Source organism: Strix uralensis, chromosome 31 (genome assembly GCF_047716275.1).
Source record: "Strix uralensis isolate ZFMK-TIS-50842 chromosome 31, bStrUra1, whole genome shotgun sequence".
NCBI lineage: Eukaryota > Metazoa > Chordata > Aves > Strigiformes > Strigidae > Strix > Strix uralensis.
The window spans coordinates 476,618-486,501 of record NC_134002.1 but is presented as its reverse complement, the minus strand read 5'-3'; the positions used below and the strand labels follow the sequence as shown (position 1 = coordinate 486,501).

The window sequence follows — 9,884 nt, the reverse complement described above, 5'->3', positions numbered from 1 at the left end:
AGGAAGAAGTTTTGGTGGTGTGTATTTTAGCTGGACTGCAGTGCCAGCATTTTCCCTGCTGTAAGGTGACACATACAGCCTTTAGCAGGAACACAGAAAGGGATTAAAAATCCATCTGAAAGTTCAGTGAAGATTGGAAAATTTAAATCCTCTTTTTTCTTGCAAAAAATCTGAGTATTTAGGAACACAAAATAATGTTTTGTTCTACTCAGATCATGAAAAATCAAGTCTCTAAGAGAGCTTACAGTTTATAAGACTTGTCCCAAGAACTTACAAAAACAAGGACATTTGGGTGATACATTTGTGTATCTTTTGGCATGTAGATTTTATACTGTTACCCAGGGTCATCTCATTGTATAATATATCATACCTAATGCTGTATCTCTCATCTATAGAACGTTTTCAGACACATCTTTGCTCAGCTGCTGGGTTTTCAGCGCTGCCTATTGAACATCACTTTGAAATTCTAAAAATCTTCAGTAAACAACTTGCAACTGTACATAAAATTGATGTTGGCATCTCGTGTATTTAGGCTGACTTAAAGTCTGTTCAAGTGGACTTTGAGGCTGAATCATTTATATATAATTTTTTTTCTTTTCTTTTTTTCCATCCCAGATTAGTTTATTGGCTGTGAAGAGCCACGGACACTTTGTGCCCTGATGGGGGACTCAGGATCCAGATGATCGACTCTAGTATCTCGGTTGCCAATATTCAGGAGAAGTATGAGCTGGAGACACGACTCCCTCCCTTCCTCACCTTCTCTGCTGATGCCACTGGTGCCCACGCCCCCTTCCCATCCAGCACTAACTCCAGCTCAGGGAGCACAGGCAAGTGCCGGAGTATTTTCCGCACTCCTTCCATCAGCTTCCGTAACAGAGAGGGAGTGAGCAGAAGCCTGACTCGGCTGGTCAGAATGTCAACATCTCAAATGGTGCCCAGTCCTCTCGTGGCACTGTTCAAAACCTGAGCTTAGAGGAACACATTAAAAGCAGAGGAAGGCATTCCGTTGGCTTTGGCAGCTCACGTAGCAAGGAGATAACAAGGTCTTTGACAGAGGAGTTTGAAGAGGGAAGGAGCCCTCAGCTGATAAGAATGTCTTTATCAATTGCATAACTCTGGGAAGAATGAGGGTGGCGATCCAGGCTTTGCAGAGGCGCAGAGCCGGTACTCTGTCAAACAATCCACACGGAAACTTCTCCCTAAATCTTTTTGATCACACCACGGGTTTTCCAGACCAGATCCGGAGAGTCAATCCGTTCCCTCCGTGCAGCAATCCAGGCACTTGCTGGAGGTTAAATCGCACGCAGAAAGTGAACCTGTGATGGCCGAGGCCTCTTCTCCGTGCTCGGCTCAGATGACAGAGGGCGTGGGAAGCTCCTTGCAGCCCCCGCTGCTCTCGGGGGACCTCACGGCTGCCCAGGCCCCTCCAGCTTTGTCGCCCTGACAGAGGATTCTGTTTCGGATCTCGATGCTCTGCCCAGTGGCGGGACTGGGGTGCTGCTCACAGAGGGGTTTGGCCACAAGGGCTCTACCTCTCGATCTTCTTTAATCCTGCTGCTGCTCCTGTGAGGAAATGGAGATTGTGGACAGTGCTGGCCATTCTGCTGGTGCATCTCCCGTGAGTCGTGCAAGCTCCTGTAGTGTTGAGTCTAATACCTTATTCAAAACCCCAGCTGCTAATCAAACAGAAGTATTGTTGCAAGCCAGTGAACTACACGTGAGCGATGCCAGGCACATAGGAGAAATTAACTCGGGAAATGCATGTTCAGAAACCTTTGCGTAGAGAAGAACCAGGGACGCTGTCTTCAAAAGCACAGGGGTTGGGTGGGGGCAGAAATGAAAGCACGGCGTCCAGGCACACGAGAGAGACAGTTCCTGTAATGGAGCCTAAGATTATTCCATGTTCTGAACCCCAGTCCTGTAAAACACAACAGGGTTATGAAACAAACCCTTCTAAAGGTATGTTTTGTGGTCTTGTCATTGTGGGGTTTGGTGGGGGTTTTTTGCCTCAGTTCTTCTGTAAGAATTGTTTGGTCATAAAGTGCTTTTGTAGAGTTGCAAGTGCTAGCTAGGAAGTACAACGCGTAACTTTTGAGTCCTCCTCCCAAAATTACAGGAATTAAACAAAAAGTCTATGATTTTAAGCTCCTGTCTTACAGTTTGCTAACACCCCCCAGTGCTGTTCATAGCTTTGCTTTCCTGTGGTGGAAAATGAATTCAGAGAGAGCACTGCTGCTCGTCTCTTGTTGAGGGCTGGAGCTGGGACTTTTGGGGCATGCCTAGTTTGGACTTGAGCCAAATAGTTGCATTGTTTGAGATGGAAACCTTGCCAGAGAAATACACCTTCTTTTAGTCTGGTTATGAAAAATAACACAGTTATCTGTATTGATCTGGGTTTTGAAATTTCCTGACTCTTTCCTGCTCTATTGAACTGATGGTCTAGAATAGCTTGGAGTAGCTGTTTCTGTGGCAGAGTGTGAGACATCCTGTTTCTGCTTCCATCTGAAATAACACTGTGCAAGTTCTCATTATGTCATCTGTGAAACGGAGAGAGTTAATTACCATCTAAATTTCACACTGGATCTTTAGCTTATGAAGAGAAATTTGGAAATATTAACAAGATTAAGTGGAAAGGCTTTGCCTAGAAATGAGATGCAGATGGACAAAGGCACCAGGCCCCTGAGTGAAGGACACATGTCAGAAGGCATTTATCTCTGACAGTTTATTTTCTCAAACCAACCTAAACACTGGTGCTTTCTTGCATAATTCTGAGGCTGTATCTGGTGGGCCAGAATTTGTGAGTTAACAAGACTTCATTTCTAGTGTTTGTATTAAGAGACGAAAGGGTGTAAACTCATATGAATTCATACCCATCTTTTTGCTTGGACATTTATCCAGACATGCAGATTATAAGCAATCAAAAGCCATCTTGCTTTTTGAATTGTTTGTCAGTGCAGGGCTTGGTTGGCTATCTTGTACATAAATGGCAATATAAAGTCAAATCAATCTACTAGCTTAGCTTTCACCAGAAGGGACCTCTTTCCCTCACAACCTTAGTCAAAACATTTCCCTTGGTGTCTGTTCACAGTCCTGAGCACTTGGTTGGCTTCCTTGCAGCATTGACTCATCTGTGGGTGAGCTCATCCTTTTGAACAGGAGTTACCAGAGGGTACTGCAGAGCAGCCAGGGAGCAGCTCGCAGCGATGGTTGGGAACACACCGGGCATTTGGAACTCCCCCATTGGCAATTGGATGTGCGCTCGGTGTTTTTGGAAGGCAGCTCACCGGAGTTGAAACTGTGACAGAGGGATTTTTGTAAATGGGATTCATGTTCACAGAAACACTAGAGCTAATACGTAATAGAGCTAATACGTAAAAGTTGATGATTAATTGTTATGGTTTTACCCTCAGTAAGTTTGCAGACGACACCAAGCTGGGTGGGAGTGTTGATCTGCTCGAGGGTAGGGAGGCTCTGCAGAGAGACCTGGACAGGCTGGAGCGATGGGCCAAGGCCAACTGTATGAAGTTCAATAAGGCCAAATGCCGGGTGCTGCACTTGGGCCATAACAACCCCCAGCAGCGCTACAGGCTTGGGGAGGAGTGGCTGGAGAGCTGCCAGTCAGAGAGGGACCTGGGGGTGTTGATTGACAGCCGGCTGAACATGAGCCAGCAGTGTGCCCAGGTGGCCAAGAAGGCCAATGGCATCCTGGCCTGTATCAGAAATAACGTGGCCAGCAGGGACAGGGAAGTGATCTTACCCCTGTACTCGGCACTGGTGAGGCCGCACCTTGATGACTGTGTTCAGTTTTGGGCCCCTCACTACAAAAAGGACATTGAATCACTTGAGCGTGTCCAAAGAAGGGCAACGAAGCTGGTGAAGGGTCTGGAGCACAGGTCGTATGAGGAGCGGCTGAGGGAACTGGGGTTGTTTAGTCTGGAGAAGAGGAGACTGAGGGGAGACCTCATGGCCCTCTACAACTACCTGAAAGGAGGTTCCAGAGAGCTGGGGATGAGTCTCTTTAACCAAGTAACAAGTGATAGGACAAGAGGGAATGGCCTCAAGTTGCGCCAGGGAAGGTTTCGACTAGATGTCAGGAAGTATTTCTTTACAGAACGGGTTATTAGGCAGTGGAATGGATTGCCCAGGGAGGTGGTGGAGTCCCCATCCCTGGAGGTGTTTAAGAGTAGGGTCGATATAGCGCTGAGAGAGATGGTGTAGATGGGAACTGGCAGTGTTAGGTTAATGGTTGGACTAGATGATCTTCAAGGTCCTTTCCAACCTAGTTGATTCTGTGATTCTGTTTTATAGTGCTGTTCAAATTGCAATTTTTTTTACTTGTGTGATGAAGAATGTATTTAAAATTAGAAACTGGCCAAGCGTACAAAAGGACCGTTGAAAAAAGATACAAAATCCTGCCATATGAAAAGAAACAAATGTAGGAAAAGCTTACATGGCATTTGGTAAGATACGGTTATAAGTAGTTTTATCTGTTACAAACAGACTGGCTTGGACATTTGGTTTTGCTAAAATAGTATTTAAAAACAGATGTGAATGCAAAATATTTCTGTGCATTTTTTTTTAAATAGATATTTTCTGTAGCAGGATTCATAGCTGATGTCATTATAGATAGCATGTTGTTTTGTGAGATGGATGCACAATTCAGACATGTTATTTAGATGTCAGATTACAGTCATCCTATCCGATTTTGATCTTTTAGCCATTTAATTACATTAGCTATAGTGCACTTTTTTTGGAAAGTAAAAGTCAGGAATTTTTGTTGTATTTATTTTAAATTCGGATAGCCTGCAGATCAATTGCCATCAGTAGCCAGCCAAACTAAAGTGTTGGTGTAATGACCCAATGATAGTAATTAGGTAGTTGCTGAGTTATTTCGAATGTGATGAACAAGATGTGTGAAAATTCTGTGGTGGGTTTGGAACTCCTCCTGTGTCTATTAACTAAATGTACTAATTATTTTTTATTAATATTTTAATGGAGGGTAGGAGTGCTGATCTGAGCTGAAACCACTTCAGTGTTTTGTGGTGGGGTTTTTTTGCTTTAGGTTTTTTTTTTTCCCACCAGGAGTGGGACAAATACAAATGCTATTAAAGAAAAAGCACAAAAAACTTCAGTGCTGGTAGTGGGTCATTACCACAGGTAACTGCAAACTGTAAAACAGAAAGAAATTCGCTTGCTTTTGAAATGTGAACCATCTTCTAAATGTAATAAAGGCACAGAGAAGTACGCTGTGTTGAGAAGTGACCCTACTTGTTTGGAGAGCAAAGCACGGAAAGGCAGCCCTGCAGCTGGGGGTCACCTGGGACCCACTGAAGCCAGGAGCAGGCTGTTGGGTGCCCGGCGCGGGGGCTGCAGGGGCCGGTGGTGCCGGGGCCAGTCCTCCAGCCCAGGGGGGCTCTTGCCAGAGCCAGCAGGTTCTGCGGAGGGCAGCGTGCCTGGGCAGCGAGCTCTGGCCCAGCACTGCTCTGCTCTGGGCAGGGGGAGCTGCTTTTGTAGGACAGTGTCGCTGGCACAGAGACTCAGACGGGGCATATGGCACCTGCTGGATGTTTTCCTGCGATTTCTGGCACAGCAGACTCCTGCTCCCAAGCAGAAGTTGTCTCCAAGAGTCTGACAAAGTGCCCGTGTAATCCGTTTGTGTTTGTCAGTGCAAGGAAAACAGATTTTTCAGTGTCTTTAATTTGCCTTTAAATAGAGAACAGGAAAAAAAGATCCTAACCATGTGTTTTTTGTCAAGGCTACAGCTTAGAACCAGAGAAGAGATACTTAGGTAATTTGAACGTTTTATTTTACTCATTAATGTATCATTGGCAGCAAATTATGTTTCTGTGTTTAAAAACAATGACATATTTTGATTTTTAATTGGAACTGGGCACGCAACTCCTTGAGCTTTTTTGAAAACTTCACCATTCCCAAATGCCACCTTCAGAGATGTACACATTACAGAACAGGTTAAACTGTCCCTTCAGTTTTCTGCTTTAAATGTGTCATAACAGTTCAGTTTATTTTGTTCAAAACCTGTAAATATAAAGATTGTGATGGTAAGTAACAGAGCTTTGTCTCTCTGCTAAAAAGGCACTCAGTGGCATCTCGCGTTGTCACTACAGATTTTGGACAATAAGATAATAAAAAAGTGAGCAGTACTAATAATGACCATAGCAAAAACTGATTAATTGCCATTAGGATGTCTATATAGTGGTGTTATTAAAGTGGGAAGTTCATGGCAGTTTTTAATTTTGCAAGGGAAAAAGACTCACTGAGTAAATGCTCGCTATTCCTCTGTGAAACTTCTTGTGAAGGGAGAGCAGCACGAGCCAGAACCGTGGCCTGATTTCACACGTACATCCAACTTCCATCGTGGCTTTGAAGTGTAGAACAGAGAGTCACATGCAGCTGGTTTCCCCATAGCTAGAAAAGTTAGAGACAGAGGGATTTCTGTATTTTCAGAATGACCTTTTGTACTAAGCGACACATTTTCCCCAAAGCATTGTTTAATAAATCTGACACACTAATGGAGTAACTTAAGGTCTGCAGGAAAAGGAAATAAAACTTGTCATCTTTTAAACTCTTTTAACCCTGATCTACAGCTTCTGAAAGAGCACTGGGCACGGGGGAAACAGATTTTTGTGGGCTTTGCAGTGAAAGAATAGGTAGCATTATCAAATGAAAAGAGCATGTTTGTGTTGGTCAAAAATAACCATTGCATGCTTGTGGCTAGGCGTGTTCTTAGGAGGGTTGATGCTTAAGTCACTGAAAGTAAGGAGAAGAAGAAATAATGACTAGAAAAGAAGTTAGTCTTAAATTGGAATGAAACTAAACAGAAATCATAGGCTACTATAAAGTTAGTCCTCCAGCATTCTGGAGCCGTATTCTGGGAAAGTCCTACTAAACTGAGGGTCCGAGTCCTGTTTCTGTCCTGTTATTTATGTAAGTGAATGGTGTATCTTAATCCAATTTTAAATGAGGAAAAATCCTCCAGAACTGCTACCAATTTAACTTTATCTTGAAAGTCTTAGTGTGTTTTACCTGAAAAGTTGAGTTGTGAAGGAGCCTGGCTGGTGAGCCGCAGGAGGCGTGTAACACTAGCTTCTGGCTGTGCGTCCTACAGAACGTGTTTAAAACGTGTCTAGATACAGATGATTGGCCCGTGCTGTGTATTCTCAGTGGATCAAGGAAAATACTCAGTTTCCTGAGCAGATTAGTATTTTTGGCTCTCTTTCTGGTGTGAAGAGAGGTGAAGGACTGCTATGTTCCAATGGTGGGTATAAGTTAGATTCCTTTCTGGCAGGTACAAATTTTATTAATGAGACGTACTTGTAAATCCTGTTCGGGTAAATGGAGCAGTTAGAAGATCAGCATCACAGAACATCACAGCCATAATTTAGATGCCAAGAGGTTTTTCCTTCATAAATAGACAAGAAGGGCAAAAGAGCAGTCCAGGGTCATGAAAGAATACTTGGAGTGAGACGCATTTACGTGGTTATCATGGAGCAGTTAGGATCAGAGTCTGTATCTCAGTTTCCTGCTCTTTCATAATTAGTGTGACGTTTAGTTACAAATCCTTCTTCATATTGGTATGCTCAGCCATCGTTTACTGAAAGAACCAGGACAGTAATTAAGTTAGGCACACTGCCTGTCTTTATTCCTTTGGTTTTATACATACATTGAGATGAAATGTCTTTTTTAATAATAATATCTGCAAGCAGAAAATAAATGTAATCATAAACATTGTGACAAAACAAAGCATACCATCCTATTTAAAGCAATTCTGCATTTTCAGATGGCAAGGGTTAAGTAGGGTGCCAAGTGCTGCTTTTCTGTCCTGCTTTGTGAGTTTACGAAGATCTGGACTGGATGTCTTGCCAAAATGGAAATGTGATGGAAACTTGAGAGGAGCATGCTGTTTCTTTAAAGTTTTCTGTGAGTACAGCCAAGAGATTTAGGGACTAAAAGGAGCAATTACAAGCTCACAATTATTCTGCAGAACATCCATAACTCAGTTTATTTAACAACAACTGGACTTTCCATACAACTTCTGCAGTGATCCTACTTCGAGGTCAGACTGAAACTGTATGTGTATAAAAAGTGTGAGTTAGTGATGGCTTTTGACATTTTGAAGTATTTATCTCTGGGTTCCTTGTAGCTCTGCTCTTGGGTAAAGAAAGGAAGGGTAGTCTAGGAGTTAAAACTTGAGTCTCTCGGGTTGAGCTGGGTACTTTGATGCAAATTTCCAGTGTTACCATAGTCTATATTCACTTAATTTCCTTGTAGTATGTAGGAACTGGTACTTCCGTAGTCATGGGGATTTGGCATTAAAGTTTGAGAGATGCGCAAGATACCGTTGGGATGGAGCTGCATTAATAACCAGAGTCATTACAGCCTTTAGGGGCCAATTATGTTCTATTTTGTGCTGCTTCATACATCGTTACTGGAAGTGGAGCAGACTGCAGCATTGCTGTTGCTGGTGTGTCTGCTACTGGTACTGCTCCTGTTATTTTTGTCTTTCCTTCTGCTGAAAAAATGCCAAAGCAAAATACAAGTTTCTTTACAACAGGAGGAAAAAATACTGCAAAAGCCCACCATACTCATCAACTAAAGCCTGGGCTCAAAACTGAATTACTTTTTAAATCTTTCCAAAATTGTACCTACTATCCATCATTACTCAAAGATTGAGTCATATCTGCTGTAGTGTTTGAAAATATTAGTTAACTTTATTGTTGGGTGTCTTGTACACACAAGTCTCTTGTGGTGAGAGAGCCTGTTGTCCCTTCTTTTGTTCCTGTGAGGATTCTGTCAAATACTTAATATGGTTTGGATTTTTTTCGATTATTATTTCTGGTTCTACCTTCAGTTTCCCTTGATGGGGGGAAGGAATTCACAAATAAATGCCATGCAGTAAGTAAGCCCTGACAGTTGTTGCAGCCTAGTTTCAGCTTTGGAAGGGCGGTCAGTAAGTCGTGAGTGCTTCGGAGGTAGGTCAGGGGTACGTGGGCTTCCTGAGAATGTTTTGGCCTCTCAGAGACCCCCTGAAGAATTCTGTGCTTTGGGTTGTACAGCTTAGCTAGTTTTCTGTAGTATGTTGTAAGAAGGAAATCATACACCTCTCTTTGCCAAAGGAACAATTTGAGATAAACTCTGAAGGGTGACCGTGAAGAAATTTTCTGGTTTTGCCTTCTGTATAAGGCTTATTTTAGGACTGTTCAATCTGACCTGAAGTGAGTGACGCCCGGCCATCTCCTCCTCACACGCCTGATTTCAAAATTCTTCCATGTAACCCTTACTCTAGGGAGCAGCTTTAAAATGAAAGTTTGTCAACTGGGGCTTGGTGTTGGGTTTTTTTTTTCCCATTTCCATAATGTAACATCTTTAGGAGAGAGAATTTGCTTCCAGTTAGGATTTAAAGGGAAGTGTGGTTGCAGTTGCAAATACTCAGAATGGACTTTAGAGAACAGGCAACAAGCGGTCTGTTGCAGGATGGATAACATATCTACTGATGGATCTCCTGGTGGAGAGTTACACACAAATTGATATTACACCGAATCTATGGGTATCCATATCATTTTCTTTTTTTCTACCAGTTTGATATTTAAAGGGCTGTGGAACCATGCGTTAGCCTGGGAAAAGTTGATTGCCAGTGAAGGTTTCTCAACTTCCAAGAGCATCGAGATGAATGGGTACTTTGAGAGCTCCTTGAATCTTGCTCTATGAAAACTTTCTCTTTCACCACAAACAATGGTGAAATTTAAATTCTTTCAGATTTGCACAAAAGAAGAAAAAATGGTGTATTCCTGCAGGCAGTGTATTGCATACTGGGAAAAAGAGGTTGCAGTTAGTTATGATGAGTAGTGTGTTGCTAAGGTCACTTA

General features: G+C 42.9%; 1 pseudogene; it reads left to right on the top strand.

The window, feature by feature from the left end:
• Positions 1-659: 659 nt before the first annotated feature.
• Positions 660-1,783, top strand: LOC141936034 (serine-rich coiled-coil domain-containing protein 1-like; annotated as a pseudogene).
• The last annotated feature ends 8,101 nt before the right edge of the window (positions 1,784-9,884 follow it).